Below are 15,663 nucleotides of genomic sequence, written 5' to 3'. Positions count from 1 at the left end.
AATGCTGCGCTTGATGGACCTCTCGAAGGATCATTGCAGTTTATTAACAAAGACTACTAACATAGAAGCTTGGCCGATGCAATAAGGTGCATTCAGCAGAATGCAGAGTTTTACCCATGGCTGTACGCCATACCTGGGAATTCTCCGGATTTCAAGTCAAATTGCCATAGCTCCAAAGCCAATACTGGTTGCTATGGCAGAAGCAGGAAGAATACATGCGCAGGGCTCTCCTCACTCTGCAATTGTCTACTCACGACTTCTCGCTGGTGTCGCTCTCTTTCTCTCAGCCGCATTCATGTGAGCCATGCCGGAGCCACTGGCACTGGTGTGTTCCCTCATACGCGGCAGTGCTGGAGTGTCTGCCTGCTGCAGCATCATGCACTGAGGAATACAACCCCGGCAGAGGCTATAAGGGGCTGCAAGGGCCTATCTGCCTGAACCAGTACAGCCCTGGATGCATCCTGGAGCCTCAAGTGAGGAGGACTAGAGAAGACCTAACAGACAGGCCAATACAGTAAAGCGCGGCCGCGATTACCCTGTTTCTAACCCGCTTTGTACCCGCAATTTGGCCGCGTAAGTCCAACCCGCGATTCACTATCCCTTTTAACCCATCCTTACCGCTTCTTTAAATCAACGGGTAACCCTTTCTGCCCGTGGCATGTATATGATATGTAAACGCTCCGATTAGCTATTCCCTCTCATACAGTAACATGCGCCCCGACTATCGCCTTTTTAACCTGCAGTTTAGCCGCGTCTTTAACCTGCTAAATTACCGCCTACCCTTACCCCTGCGTTAGAGTGTAGGCGGTAAAGTTTGCACATGAAATTTCACAGGCAAACTTTCCCCCAGCCCCCGCTCACCTGCCCTGGCCGCGTCCATGGGTGCCGGTCTCCCGTACGGGCCCCGCTCTGACAGGGACATTGACTCACAAATGTCCCTTCACTTTCTCTTTCAGCATTCCTTCTCCCGCTTCAGCAGCCCGGGGCGGATCGGGCGCTCTCCGCAAGGCGGCTTCCAGCAGCCCCCACCGGCGAAGATGCATGAACGCACACCTGTACTTCCAATTTGGGCGCTCAAGGCACCTTCGCTGGCTTGAGTGCCCAAATGGGACGTACAGGCAGTGCGAGCTCATCATGCCAAAAATATTGCACCGGCAGGCAACTGGAAGATTGCCAGAGCGGCGGAGCCAGGGCGTGTGTGTGTGTGTGTAACCCGCGCCCTGATTATCGCTATCTTTCCCTGCTGTTTTGTCGCGCGTTTAACCTGCTAACTTACCGCCTACCCTGACCCTGCTTTTCGCGCCCTGCTCCGGGAGGAGGGGAGAAGTGACAGCGGCGAAGCGACTTACTTTTACGTTTTTTTTCGCTTTTTTTTTTTTTGCTTCGGGAGGAGGGGAGAGGACTGGGGCTGCCCCGGAAACCGGCACCCATGATCGCGGCCGGGGCAGGTGAGCGAGGGCTGGGGGAAAGCTTGTCACCTACCCTTACCCCTGCCTCTACCGCAGGGTCAGGGTAGGCGGTAAGTTAGCAGGTTAAACGCGCGACAAAACGGCAGGGAAAGATAGCGATAATCGGGGCGCGGGTTACGGGATGCTAGGGAATAGCTAATTCGCTCGTTTGCATGCAATATACATACCGCGTGCGGAAGGGGTTGGCCGGGGATTTTAGGACGCGTTAGGAGTAGGTTAAAGTGGATTCGGGATCGCAGGAAGGGATAACGCGGCCGGAAAGTGAGTAAAACGCGGCATAGGAGCAGGGTAAACGCGGCCGCACTTTACAGGATAGACCTGACAGTAATTAAAAAAAAATTACACAGTATTAGGTTTAATTATTTTCTTATTAACACAGCGAGGGATGACCTCATTCTGAACATTAACTCCTTTCTCTCTTTCTTCCATGCCCCACTGTAGCACTTTATCCAGAAAGCATTAACAAACCTGCTCCCGAAGGAACCGCTGGCTAATAGTCCTCACGTCCTGATGCCCGCAGGCAGAAAACCAGTTCCAGTATCTCTCACAGCCACAGTCCCAAGTGCGAGGCAGGCCTGGAAACCACACGGCCGACCAGGAAATTCTCTGCAGCCCCAGCAATGGACTAAGAAGGCAGTGAGTTTCTTCTCCGGTTTTCTTTAAATCCAACTTTCTCTGCAGAGAGACTGCAACCTTGAAACTATCGAGTGCTGGCCTTACTGGAATGTGTGGGCTTGTAATTTATCATAAGATGTTTCCAGCTCAGAACTCCCTTCCACCAGTCTCCGCTGGTTCATACTGCCCAGCCCAAAACTGAAGGGATTCAACGGACAGCCATTCCTTTAAGGGGGGGGGGTCTATGCACTAAAACTTGCACTAACATTTCTTTTTTAGCATGCACATGGTAAAAAAAATGTTAAATGGACACCATGCTATATGGTGGCAATAAACAAATCGGTTTTACAATTTACCTTTGCATGTAGAGTGACCAAATAGCTCCTTGTCTATGGAAAAAAACAAAACTGAACCAGCTCCTGGTTTACCCCAATGCATGCAACGAGACATAGTTCTGCTTTTCTTATGGGACTCAATTGAGAAATCAGCACTACATTTCTATGAATGCAATGGGGTAAAACCAGGACTGGACTGACTTGTCCATGGAGCTATATGGTCACCCTACAGAGAAGGTACTGGTGGAGCACAGTCCACAAAGCCCAAGTGCAGGATACAGAGAAAGGAAGGGATGGGAGAACAGAAAGTGGAAGGGAGCAGATGTCACTCACGTAAGGACTCCTCTACCAACATGCACCCTCCTGTTTTTTCAGGAGATAGAAAGCACAGGAGCTGGTAAAGAAACAAGAGCCAGAGATGGGACTAAGCACTACAAAGGCAGGTGCATACCATGCCAGTGGATGTTTTGTTCCACTCAAAAAGATAACTCCCATATCCTGGCGCCGATACTAGAACATGCCATTGTATGCTTTGGGAATTACTGCAGAAAACAATCCCTCAGGAGTAATGCCCTGTAATGCCATGCAGAAGGGCCACCGTTCCATCATGGAGGAGTCGGATCTTCCATTCCCCATTGGCTGGGGTGAGGGCTTCTGCAGAGCAGCTTTCACAGCCTCTTGGCTGGAGGAGAAGGAAAGTCAAGCTCGTTGCTCAAGGGTGACACCTAGTGGCTGGATCCCATGCCCATCGTCGCAGGGTTCCAAAAGGAAGTCCTAATGCATGGCCCCTGGCCAATGACCAGACTGGGTACGTTGGGAGAGGGGATATAAAATAGGTAGGGGCTTTCGTTTTTATTTTGTTTTGCCCGGAAATTTCAATGTTATAAAAAAAAAGGTAAAGTGGAAAAATGACAGAGAACACACAGAGAAAAATCAAGGAAAAGTCTTTTTTTCCACTGATTTCTTTTTGTACAAACATTGAAATTCTCAGGCAAAATAAAACAAGAGCTAATAATAAAGATCCCTAAAACATAGGGGGGGAAATCCCTGGGTACATGCAAATAGAGACTAATGGTACCAGAATTGCAGCTCTACTGAGCTGGAAACACAAAGGAGCAGGAGGAAATTATCTGGTTAAAAAAAAAAAAAAAAATCCCTGACAGCAAAGAAGAGCATTCAGAGAAAAATAAATCAGCTGTTTGTAGCTTCAAGTTAATATAGTAAATGACGGCTGATAAAGATCAAACAGTCCATCCAGTTTGCCCAGCAAATTGCTTTTGGTAAGGACTTCCACTCTGTGCAGGTTACCCCCATGCAGAAGTGTTAAACCTGAAAAGTTAACACGGGCTACCCCATTTTTTCCCCGTTTCCATCCTCTAGTTTATAGAGATCCGCGGTTTTTAACCCATGCCCTTCTGAATTCCATCAGCGTTCTCGTCTTTTACCACCTCTCCCGGGAGGGCAAGCCATGCACCTTCCGCCCTCTCTGTGCAGAAACATTTCCCGATGTTGGTTCTGGGACATCTCCTCTGGAGTTTCGTTATCATGATGCCCGGGTCTGCCATTTCCTTTCCAGCAGAAAATGTTTGTGCATCATTAATACCTTTCAGGTATTTGAAAACCTGCATCATCCCTCCCCCTGTACTTCCTATCCTCCAGGGTGTGCATATTCAGGTCTCTCTGTCTCATCTAATATGGTTTCTGATGCGACTGCTTCCATCCTGTCCTTATCCTTTTTGAGATACGGTCTCCAGAACTGAACACAGTACTCCAGGTGAGGTCTCATCAATGACCTGTAGAAAGGCATCACCTCCTTTTTCCCGCTGGTTCCATGCAGCCCAGCATCCCCTTATCACATCATTTTGCTGCCTTCCGATCGCCAGACACTATCACCCCAAGGTCCCTCTCCAGTCCGTGCACATTAGTATTTTCCCATCTCATACAGTCCCTTTTGGATTACTGCACCCCAAAGGCATGACTGCACGTCTTTGCACTGAATCCCAGCTGCCATACTGCCAACCACTCTCCAAGCTTCTTTAAATCACTTTTCATTCTCCCTAGTCTGCACTCCTTCAGACATGTCCATTATGTTGTAGATCTTGTTGGTATCATCCACAAAATGGCACATTTAAAACTAATCGGAGAAAGTTCTTTTTCACTCAACGCACAATTAAACTCTGGAATCTGTTGCCAGAGGATGTGGTTAGTGCAGTTAGTGTAGCTGGGTTTAAAAAAGGATTGGATAAGTTCTTGGAGGAGAAGTCCATTACCTGCTATTAATTAAGTTGACAGAGAATAGCCACTGCTATTACTAGCAACGGTATTCACTACACAGCTACCAACCTCGTCCCCTTGTGTCAAAAATCCCCAACCACCGTTGTTCAAGGGAGCCCCCTGATGCGCAGTCTTGTGCGGTCGCTATCTTTAGGGCAACCACTCTGTGGCTGTCCCACTTTGTAGCTCCCGATTTTATTCTTTGCTTTAATCAACATATTTTTTGTTTTTAGCTTTTTTTGTGTGTTTTGTTTCTACTCCCCCCAGCTGTTTGTCCGACCCGCCTGGCACTTTGCCACTTCACTGAACAGGTATTCATGAAGTCTACCTATTATCATTTAATTGTTACCGCTCCTGCGGGGGTCGGACCCGTCTGCGGGTCCAGGCAGGCGATTTAATGGTAGAGACTGAACACTGGACTGCATGAAGCAAGATTCATCATCATTTCGCATCACTCGTTATTAGAAATTTGATCTTTTGATGTTTCCACACCAATCAAAAATTAACTCGAGACCCATGATTGTTTAAGCCCCTGAGGCAGCGGCTGTGAAAGCTGCGAATCGGCCCGAGTCGAGCATTGCTTTATAATTACGTCTCTACTTTAATAAACATTTGAAAAAGGACCAAGGCATCTATTTCTTTTGTTTTCCTAATGGCTACCTCTTTGATTTTTGGGACCACCCCACCCCCCAATTACCCCAGACCCTAACACCCCTCTGAAACGGCGTGTTATTTATTTATTTTTGCTTGCATGTCATCCACAGCAGAAGTAAAAGGTACGTGGCAGGGGGCCGTGACCCGCAGCGGATCGCGTAAGTATTTACAGGCAAATTTTAGGTGAAAGTCCTGAAAGTGCCCCGCCCGGAACATGCCCACACCCCGCCCCTTTCTGAGACGTTCCGAGGTGTGCGCGAGGCGGCATGCACGGCCGTATCCAGGCAGCTTTTGAAATCCGCTTGGCGCGCGAGCCCAACATATTCACGCATCCCCCAATTTGGCACACATCAGGCTTTTAAAATTCACCTTTTAGTGTCCATGCTAAATGGACTTCTTTTAAAGCATAGCTCGTCCATCCTTCTACTCCTTCAAAAAAAAAAAAAACAACCCCAGAAAAAATAAAAACCGTGCCCTCCCAGAACTGCTTTACTGTGCTGCAATTCACACTTTTCCAGTCGCCCGGCTTTAACATTTCTCCAGCGGGATGGAGGAGGCATCCATGTGCAGTAGAGAGTGATCTCCAAAGCAGCACTGAACAGAAGAAAAAACAAAAAAACTTTATAGGTTTTTAAGCCAAGGGGGACTCAGTTTACAGCAAGGTGTGTTACCACCATCTCATTCCAACTTCAGCTAAGTGGATTAGTGCTCTCTGCTTAATGGGAAATGGAAAACACTTAGCAAGGTTACCAGATATGTTACAGAATATTAGAGGGAAACTTACCTGAAAAGGGAACTTGTTCATAAAACCTCCAAAAATGAGGATGAAATTGGCAGACCTCCAAAAATGAATATTTTTTTTCCCTTTAAAAGGAGGGATGCGATTTTGGATTTGCATAAATAAGATTACATATAATTAAGAAGCCTAAACAAATTGGGAGACGTGCCATTTTTTGGATGTCAGAAAATATTTCCCAAAAAAAAAAAAAAAAAAAAAAGGACCCCAAAACCCTGCCTGTAAAACGTTTTGACCGACTTTCCACATCTGCGGATGTGCACGTAATCAACGCAAAGCAAGGGAAAAAACACCAGGGCGGAAGCATTAGTTCTGGTTTCTGTCCCCAGCTGTGCGGTTAAACCAGTCCATCGCTCGGCAATCCAATTACTCAGGAGCACTTAGGGAAAAAAACAACAAAAAAAAACAGCAGATGGCAGTGTGACAACGCTCTTTACCAGCAAATTACATTCCCCTTTTCTAGTGCCAAAACCTTGGTGCCTTTATAGCGCAACAGGAGGAGGATCACTCAAGGCAATATTTAGGTGCAGATGAGCTCCACTGTAAGAGGTCCCAGCGTGCATGCCAAGCCGCTATGAATTTTCTGGTGGCGTGCGCGGAACAGGTCTTTTGCTTAAGATCCAGCTGTACAGCGTGGGTTAGGATTCCCAAAACATGACTTTTTTTTTACTGCCACATTTTTACTGATTACCTAACTTTTCATTTTACTGATCTGCATTTTACACACAGTTCAACTTGCTATGGTAAGATTCAAACCTTAGGGGTAGATTTTATAAAGTTGCGCGTATGTTGTAAAATCGGGGGTCGGCGCGCGCAAGGGGGTGCACAATTGTGCAACTTGCGTGTGCCGACGCCCGCAGCCTTCCCTCGTACCCCTTCCCCTAGCCTTCCCGCCCCCTAACCCTAACCTAACCCCCCCCAAATTTCATTTAACTGTTGCACCTGCCTGGAGGCGGGCTCAGGTAGTGCGCCAGCACCCTGCCAGCTCGCGATCTCCCGGCACAGCGGCAAATGGTCACCGTGCGGAGGGGCCTCTAGCCCCCACCCACTCCCCGATGCCCCGGGACATACACGCGTTCCGGGGATTTACGCGCCTGACCGGGCCTTTTAAAATAGGCCCAGAGCACGTAAGGATGGTCACACGCATAGATCCCTGGGATTTACGGGCGTAACTTTTTTAATATCCGGGCCTTTATGCACCGTCATCCCTGACTCAGGGGTAATGCAGCTTCACAGAGTCTGAGCCCAAAGCACTGGAGACATGTTGAAACTAATTTTTAAAGGTCAAAGAGTGGCCCTACTGGTTATACCTCTGGGATTCAAATCCCACTTCTCTCAAGTCACTCCTTGTGACCTTTGGCAACTCACATTATCTCTCATTGCCTCAGGCACTAACTTAAACTGTAAGCTCTTTGGGTCAGGAATTTATACCTGAAAAAATGTTGTAAACCACTTTAAGCTTAACTGGGAAGGCAGTCTTGAAATACAAAAATCATTTCTATAGATTATTTACACCGTTGGCGATCCTGAGTCTAAATCACGAGCTGAGAACAATCCCTTCTTGTCTTTTTCACCGAGACTGAGAACCTACGTAACAGGAGTGAGGAACCTCCAGTCCTTGAGGGCCACACACCGGTCAGGTTGTTAGAATATCCCTGATGAATATGCATGAGCCAGATGTGCACACAACTGAGGCAATCTGCATGCAAATGAACCTCATACATGTTCACGAGGGATGGTCTGAAAGTCTGATTGGTGTGAGGCTGTGCGCGGTTCCCTACCCCTGCTGTCACCCTACCTCCACTGGGGACATGGCAATGCTACGAGTATTGCCGAAAGAGGAAGATTAAATCTCCTGCCAAAAAATACCCCAAACCTACCTACCTGGCTGTGTGCAATTCCTCGGTTTCCTTTCTGTTTTGTCCTAGGGTATTCATTTTTTGTTATATTCTGCACTTTTTGGAATACATCTTTCATTTTCCAGTCTTCAGCCTTGGCGCTCTCCCCATGCTCTGCACGTACCCCTCCTCTCTCACTTCCATGCGGATTCTGATGAATCTCGGCAGAGAAACATCCCAGACGCACTTAGGTCCCTCAGAATGGGAGTTGGTTCGGCGAGAGAAGCTTTCAAAAATGAAGGCAGGGATCTCTCTTTGGAAATGAAATCAAGAGAATGAAACAGGGAAGTCTCATTCTGTTCATTTCGGCTGCCAATGACAGAATGATCTAAAAATAATTTACTAGCACTGCTGTTCTCAGGCCTCAGAGGAGCCAACTACAGAGATTACGTATCCCTAGCAAAATGAAGCCAAAGCAATGCCCAGTGGAGCAATGAACACTGAAGATTTCCAACTAGCCAGCTATTAATTGGGAAACTGGCACATAGTTCCCTATAACCTTAGACGGAGGGCAAACTGTGGATTGTGGAACTAGGGGGAGCAGCTAGCAAGAGCATTCACGTCTTCTACATTTGAAATAGGAGGGCAGGAAGAGTTGATCCAGTGGCAGCACCGCCATGTGGGAAATATGGACTCTGTTCATACATAAAGGCCGATACAATATCGGGCACTCGGGCCAGCGCACCGGTTAACTCCAACGCCCGATGCAACAACGGGATCAGCGCGACCAAAATGCGTGTCCAATCAAGCGCCTAGCTAATAGCGCTCCTCACATGTAGATGAGGCTATTAGCCATTACCCAGGGATGCAAAATATGACCGCGCACTCAACATGCCCTGTTTAACATGGAAAATGTTATGCCAGTCCCGGGTTCACGTTAAATCATTCCACACTTTAAGAGATCAACAAAAAAAACCCAAAAAGCTTTGTGTGGTTCCTCCTACAAAGTACCGTCACGATACTAGGTAGGAGGAATCACAGAGAACAAAAAAAAAAAAAAAAAAGGCTTGACCTGGGAAAAGACATTTTCAGGGTGCACAATATACACAGACAACATACAAGGTCCAGGCAGTGTATATTGTGCCGGAAGTAGGAGAAAATGGACGCTCATGTTGAGCATCCGTTTTCATAAACCGCACTTTCAGCCACCTCTCCCGGGTGCCCGGGAGAGGTGGCTGAAAGTGCTGCGAAGGCACTAGGGACGCACAATTTTCCCTAGTGCCTCCTTTTTAACACAGCAGCTAATTTCCCTATCGCATCGTGTGCCAGGGGGAGGTGGATGGGCGGGCATTAGGAAAACGGACATTCAATAAAGAGCGCCAGAGTTTAACGCCCCCGTATTGCATCAGCCTGATAAGTTTTCTGCTTCTCCAGCTAGCAGGTAAGCAAAGATAGAAGCAACTACACTTCAGTCTGAGGTTGGGAATCCCTGCCGTTCCACAACAGCAACACCTACTGGTCAGTCCATGAAGCACATATACTGATGAAAGAAAGCTTACTGAACTATTTACAATCCAATAAGTTGCTGGACCCGAGGCAGCATAGATTCGACAGAGGAAGGTCCTGTCAGACACATCTGATTGCTTTTTTTTGATTGGGTGACTAAAGAATTGGATTGAGGAAGAGGACTTGATGTCATCTACATGGATTTCAGCAAAGGTTTTGATTCCGTCCCACAGAGGAGGCTTGTGAACAAAATGAGAAGCTTTGGAATGAGCGCCAAGGTGGTGGCATGGAATACAAACTCCTTGACTGATAGGAGACAGCGTGTATTGGCAAATGGAACCTACTTTGAAGAGAGAGCGGCATTAAGCGGAGTGCCACAGGGATTGGTATGGGGACCGGTTATGTTCAATATTTTTGTGAGTGACATTGCGGAAGGGATAGAAGGTAAAGTTTATATTTTTTGCAGATGATACCAAGATCTGCAGCAGAGCGGACACACCTGAAGGCGTAGAGAGAATGAAAAGTGATCTACAAAGGCTGGAAGAGTGGTCGAAGATTCGGCAGCTGAGATTAAATGCCAAGAAATACAGAGTCATGCATCTGAGATGCGGTAATCCAAAAGAGCTTTATATGATGGGGGGGAAAGGCTGATGTGCACGGACCAAGAGCAGGATCTTGGGATGATAGTCTCTGGCGATCTGAAGATGGCAGAGTAATGTGGCAGGGCAATAGCTAAAGCCAGAAGAATGCTTGGCTACATAGAGAGAGGAATAACCAGTAAGAAAATGGGGGTGGTGATGCCCTTGTACAGGTCCTTGTGTTCAGTTATGGAGCCCTTATCTCAAAAGGGATAGAGACAGGATGGAGGCGATCCAAAGAAGAGCTACCAAAATGGCGTGGGATCAGTATCAGAAAACCTATGGGGAGAGAATGAAGGATATGAATGTGTATACCCTGGAAGATAGGAGGTACGGGTGATATGACGCAGTCCTTCTGATAAATGAAAGGTTTTAATGATCAAATCTTTTCCGTTGGAAAGAAATCAGTAGAACTAGGAGTCGCAAAAAGAAACTCCAGGGAGAACATCTCAGAACCAAAGTCAGAAAATATTTCTTCACGGAGAAGGTAGCGGATGCCTGGAATGCCCTTCCGGAGGAGGTGGTGAAGACCAAAACATGAAAGAATTCAAAAGGGCGTGAGATAAATATTGTGAATCCCTAAAGGATGGAAATGAAGAGTGCATGGGGGTAACTTGCTGGTGTGGCAGTTGTTACCCTTAACCAATAAGCCTTGATACTGTTGATGCAACTCCATCACTGCCCTCTGCTTCAATGGCACAGGGAAATGGAAGATTGGATTCATAGAGCAACCAACAAAGGCCCTACAGTGTGGGGAAACAGGTATGGGGGAGCTCTTGTTAATGTGGTGGTTACTACCCTTAACCAATAAACCTTGATACTATTAATGCAACTCCATCATTGCTCTCTGCTTCAATGGCACAGGGAAATGGGAAATTGGATTCATAGAGCAACCAACAAAGGCCCTACAGTGTGGGGAAACAGGTATGGGGGGGCTCTTGTTAATGTGGTGGTTACTACCCTTAACCAATAAGCCTTGATACTATTAATGCAACTCCATCATTGCTCTCTGCTTCAATGGCACAGGGAAATGGGAAATTGGATTCATAGAGCAACCAACAAAGGCCCTACAGTGTGGGGAAACAGGTATGGGGGGGCTCTTGTTAATGTGGTGGTTACTACCCTTAACCAATAAACCTTGATACTGTTGATGCAACTCAAATATTGCTTTCTGCTTCAACAGCAAGGCATAACGAGGAATTGGATTCAACAGCAATCAACGAGGGCCCTGTCTTTTACGGAGTGGGAAACTGAGAAGCATGGGGTAACCTACAGGCACAGCAGATATTAATATAAGCTTACTGGGCAGGCTGGGTGGACCATTTGGTCCTTTTCTGCTGTCATTTCTAGGTTTCTCTATCAGCAGAAAAGCTGTATGCTTGAATTCAGTGAACAACACACTCATTAGAATGGTAATTTAAACAGTTTTCATTTATATCTCATTGTTGTATCAAAGGTTTTGAAATGGGTCCAGAATTTAAAAACCAAAAAAAAAAAAAAAAGTTTCAACAATTGCCCTGCAGATCTGCCTCGTACAACTCGGACTCAGATCAGTAATCCAAGGGCTGTGTACCAGTTCATGCCACGCCCAATCACCAAGAAATAAACCGTTCAAACCAAAAAGGCAAGCAGAAGGGGACATGCATCAGAGCTGCCTGCCAAATTCATGACATCACCCAGGTCCCAAGGGAATGCGAGTCAATTGCAGGCCACAGAAATAAAGGTTAAAAATCTCCATGAGTGCTCTGATTAACCAGGCACAGCACTGTACACTTTCTGGCATGGTTCATCACCCCCCACTGTGCAATCTGAGCCAGATTAGATTAGTACCGCGAGAAGGTAAAGCATCAGGGACATGAAATAGTGGCTTTGTATTGGCGTGCTCAAACTTGTACCCCAAGGACACACACACATCCCTTAGCGATGATGTCAGATCTATTCTGACAAACACAATGCACGCTCTTCCCTTCCCCCAAGCCCAGGAAGCTGATTTTAATAGGCATTTCCACAGAATGACCCAACCGACTGGCGACTCGACAAAAGGAAAGAATGCAATCTGTGAGCTTGCCCGAGGATTTTTTTTTTTTTTCCCCTTAAGAAAGCGGAGTCTGCATTTTGCAGTCCAAGCCTAGGTCGGTATCTTGATGATTGCGCCGCTGTCTCTCTGGACTGGCGGCCTTTTGAATTGCATTCACTCAGCAGTGCACATGCATACACCTGGGTGCAGATGCTGCATCGCAGGCAGACTGGTGTGAGAAGTGCCGCCCTTGGGGGGGGGCAAAAGCCCAGGATCAAGATCCTGCCACCGATCGGAGACCTTTCACATTCCATTCCCATTCCTCATAAAAGTGGGGATTGTCAAATCCTCATCTCGTTATCCCATCTACACTGCTGAGCTGTCCGAGCAATTCTTACTGTTCACGCAAAAAAAAAGTACTGCTGGAGTCAAAACTATGAACTTAAAAACAAAAACTGAGAAATACAAAGTGAAATCATACTAAGAAGTCAGCTTACACACAAGAAACTTAGTGTTCCTGTGTGCCTACTGCATGCTCTCTGAGATATATAAGATTTCTGGCAGCTGCAAACCACAATTCCTAGTACTTCAGCACTCTTAACTCCTAACACCAGCACAGGCTCGCCACTGCCCCATTCTTACATCTGAGCTGGTGCTTGGCTTTACACAACTGACGATACTATGAGCAGACTCAATTAGAGTTACTGGCCAAGGTTACATTATCAAAGAAAAACCAAAACGGGGATACTATCTCAATTCCGTGTACTCTGGTGTCTGATAGCACTTCTTCTACAAGTGATAACTATATTGTGGTTTACACCAAGGATAAGTTATCTACATTGGTCCAACGAATCACACAGGACCACTTCACCCATGCCATACAAAAATCTCTAAGAACAGTCTCTCTCTCTCTCTCTCCTCCAGGTATTTTCAAAGTATTCATCTGGAGGTATCTGCACTCTTGACCTACTGAGGCACTCTGCAAGGGCCTGGTGTGCTACGGTGATTACATTAGTGCACATGGGCCTTCCAATAAAACAGGAACATCAAAACTTTTAACAGATTAATTTTCTATTGAAAAATTTCACAATCAAAAGACTACCAGATTCTTAAAATTTGCCATTTTGTTGACTTTATTGCTCTCTCTCTAGGTCTGGTTCTTAAGTCCTAAAAGGAAGTACCCTTTTGTTTTTAAACATCTCCTTTCTCTCAATTTAGGAAAATAAAAACCCCATAGAAACATAGAAAAGACAGATGAAAAGGACCAAATGGTCCATCCAGTCCGCCCAGCAAGCTTATGGTAGCATCTATTGTGCCGTGAAGGTTACCCCCCATGCTTATCAGTTTCCCAGGCTATAAATGTCGGTTACCGTCTGAATCCAATTCCCCGTTACCTCTTGCCGTTGAAGCACAGAGCAGTGTTGGAGTTGCATCAAAAACTTCTACGTATATAGCCAGGAACCCGATATTATTTCGTTCCTTTTCTAGTCATTTTGTCAAAGGAAAAAAGGGCTTTTTTTTTTTTTGTGGCTTCACCAACATATGAAAACCCTTCCAAGAGCCAGTGCCTGATCCTTCCCAGGACCCAATCAGCCAGGACAGCCAGTAACTTTGCACTGTGCCAGCAGGGGCTGGAAGTCCTTTTTTTTTTTTTTGTGTGAACGAGTAACACTTGTGATAATGGTCTCCCTGCTCCCAGCTGCCCGTGTTACTAATTAAAACTCACTTTGCTTACATACCCTACAGCTATTGCACAGGGAAAAAATGCAGAAGGGCTTAGCATGATTCTCTGAGAACTTGAAATAAAGAATTTCAGGAATCGGGCAAGAAAATCACAATTTGGAATACCGATCTCGAACTCCACCGACAGGATTTAGGGCTAAGAAACCACGTGTGCCGCATTACAATAAAACAAACTCAAGAGTGCAAAGGCCACGGGAGCCTTAAATAAATCCCTGCCAATCACAATCCAAAACTACCAAAAATAGATGGGACGAAATCTCAAATAAAACCTCATCAATTTCTGATCACGGCAACACAAAATGTCACCCGGGGATAGGACTGCTCTTCTCTCTCTCATCCATTGCGGTGATGCCAGAAGATCTCCAGCCACCAAAGTCCTCTCAGGAATGAAATAAAACAACAACATAAAAAAAAAAAGTGGGGAGAAGGGAAGTCTTGAGGATTTTGCTTTAACTGTCAACCGAATTATCAAAATGGGTATTAGTGCTATGACTTTAATAGTTAATCTCTCACAGGAGCATAAAACGTTTCCATCAAAAACGTTATAAACCAATGAAAACTTACTGACCCAAGGTACTGCTGGCAAAATAGGTCTCCTTAGTAACTTATTTTAATGCATAGTTATTGAGTAACGTTCTAGACGGGTAGACAACTGTTTGGATGTACACAGTGTACAGCAGTGTTTCTCATCTGGTGAGGCCGTCAGAGCGGATCAGGTGTGCCCCGGAAAGGTCACCGCTGCCTGGTGTTCAGGTCCAGGCCGGCACCCGGGCTCTGCTCCCAGCACGAAGAGACACCAGCACTGGCTCTTAAACACGTGCAAGCTCCTCTCCAGTCTAAATCTTATCTTAAATTCCGCAAAAACCGAACTCCTCATAATCTCCCCCGAAAACAGCAACCTCACCTCAAATCCACCAACCGGCTTTCAAACTTCACATGTAAGAGACCTAGGAGCCATTATTGACAATCGGCTAAATCTAAAATCTTTTATTAATCAAACCACAAAGGACTGCTTTTATAAATTACATGTCTTAAAAAGAATCAAACCACTTTTCCATTTCCACGATTACAGAACAGTTTTGCAATCGATAATCTTCTCTAAGTTAGATTATTGCAATTCTATTCTATTAGGTCTCCCGTCTTCTCATACTAAACCTCTTCAGATGGTGCAGAACACGGCGGCCAGAATTTTGACAAACACAAGAAGAAGAGACCACATATCTCCGATTCTCAAAGACTTACATTGGCTGCCAGTGCACTACAGAATCTTATATAAGTCCATTACTACCATCTACAAAGCATTCCATCAACTCTCTCCGCTTAACCTCCAAATCCCATTTAAAAAACATACCTCCATCAGACCTATCAGAGAGTCCTACAGAGACTCATTACAGGTGCCTCCTGCAAAAACCTTTCACCATATGACACTCAGAGACAGGGCTTTCTCTACAGCAGGACCTACCTTGTGGAACTCCATCCCACCAGAACTGAGACAGGAACCTTGCCTCCCTACATTCAGAAAAAGACTTAAAACCTGGCTTTTCATGAAAGCCTTTCCAGATACCAACTAAACCTACTCCCAACTCAAGCAATTAAGATCTCCCGTCAGGGTAATCAACAACCTTGACAACTCCGTAATGTTCTTCTCATTTAAATTGGCAGGTTTTTATTTACCTTGGTTATTATCTTTTATCTCATTGTTAATCTTTATCTCGCCTTCTCTACATTCCAAGTTTACATTTTATCCCTGTTTTATTGTAACTGCTACTTTATTCTTC

The 15,663-nt window shown here is 45.8% G+C and overlaps 1 protein-coding gene across 4 annotated transcripts in view; it reads right to left on the bottom strand.

Moving 5' to 3' along the window:
• Positions 1-15,663, bottom strand: part of AKAP12 (A-kinase anchoring protein 12) — a 263,937-nt gene that overhangs the window by 21,298 nt on the left and 226,976 nt on the right. The window contains exon 1 of one of the 4 annotated variants that reach the window (XM_029596552.1): positions 8,028-8,295. The exons of the other annotated variants lie outside the window; for them this stretch is intronic. The gene's annotated coding sequence lies outside the window, so the exon portion shown is untranslated. Of the gene's footprint in view, positions 1-8,027; positions 8,296-15,663 lie in introns of those variants that run through there. 4 annotated transcript variants of the gene reach the window in all.

The sequence above is a fragment of the Rhinatrema bivittatum genome, chromosome 3 (genome assembly GCF_901001135.1).
Source record: "Rhinatrema bivittatum chromosome 3, aRhiBiv1.1, whole genome shotgun sequence".
In the NCBI taxonomy this organism is placed as follows: domain Eukaryota; kingdom Metazoa; phylum Chordata; class Amphibia; order Gymnophiona; family Rhinatrematidae; genus Rhinatrema; species Rhinatrema bivittatum.
This window is presented reverse-complemented; position numbering and strand designations above follow the sequence as displayed.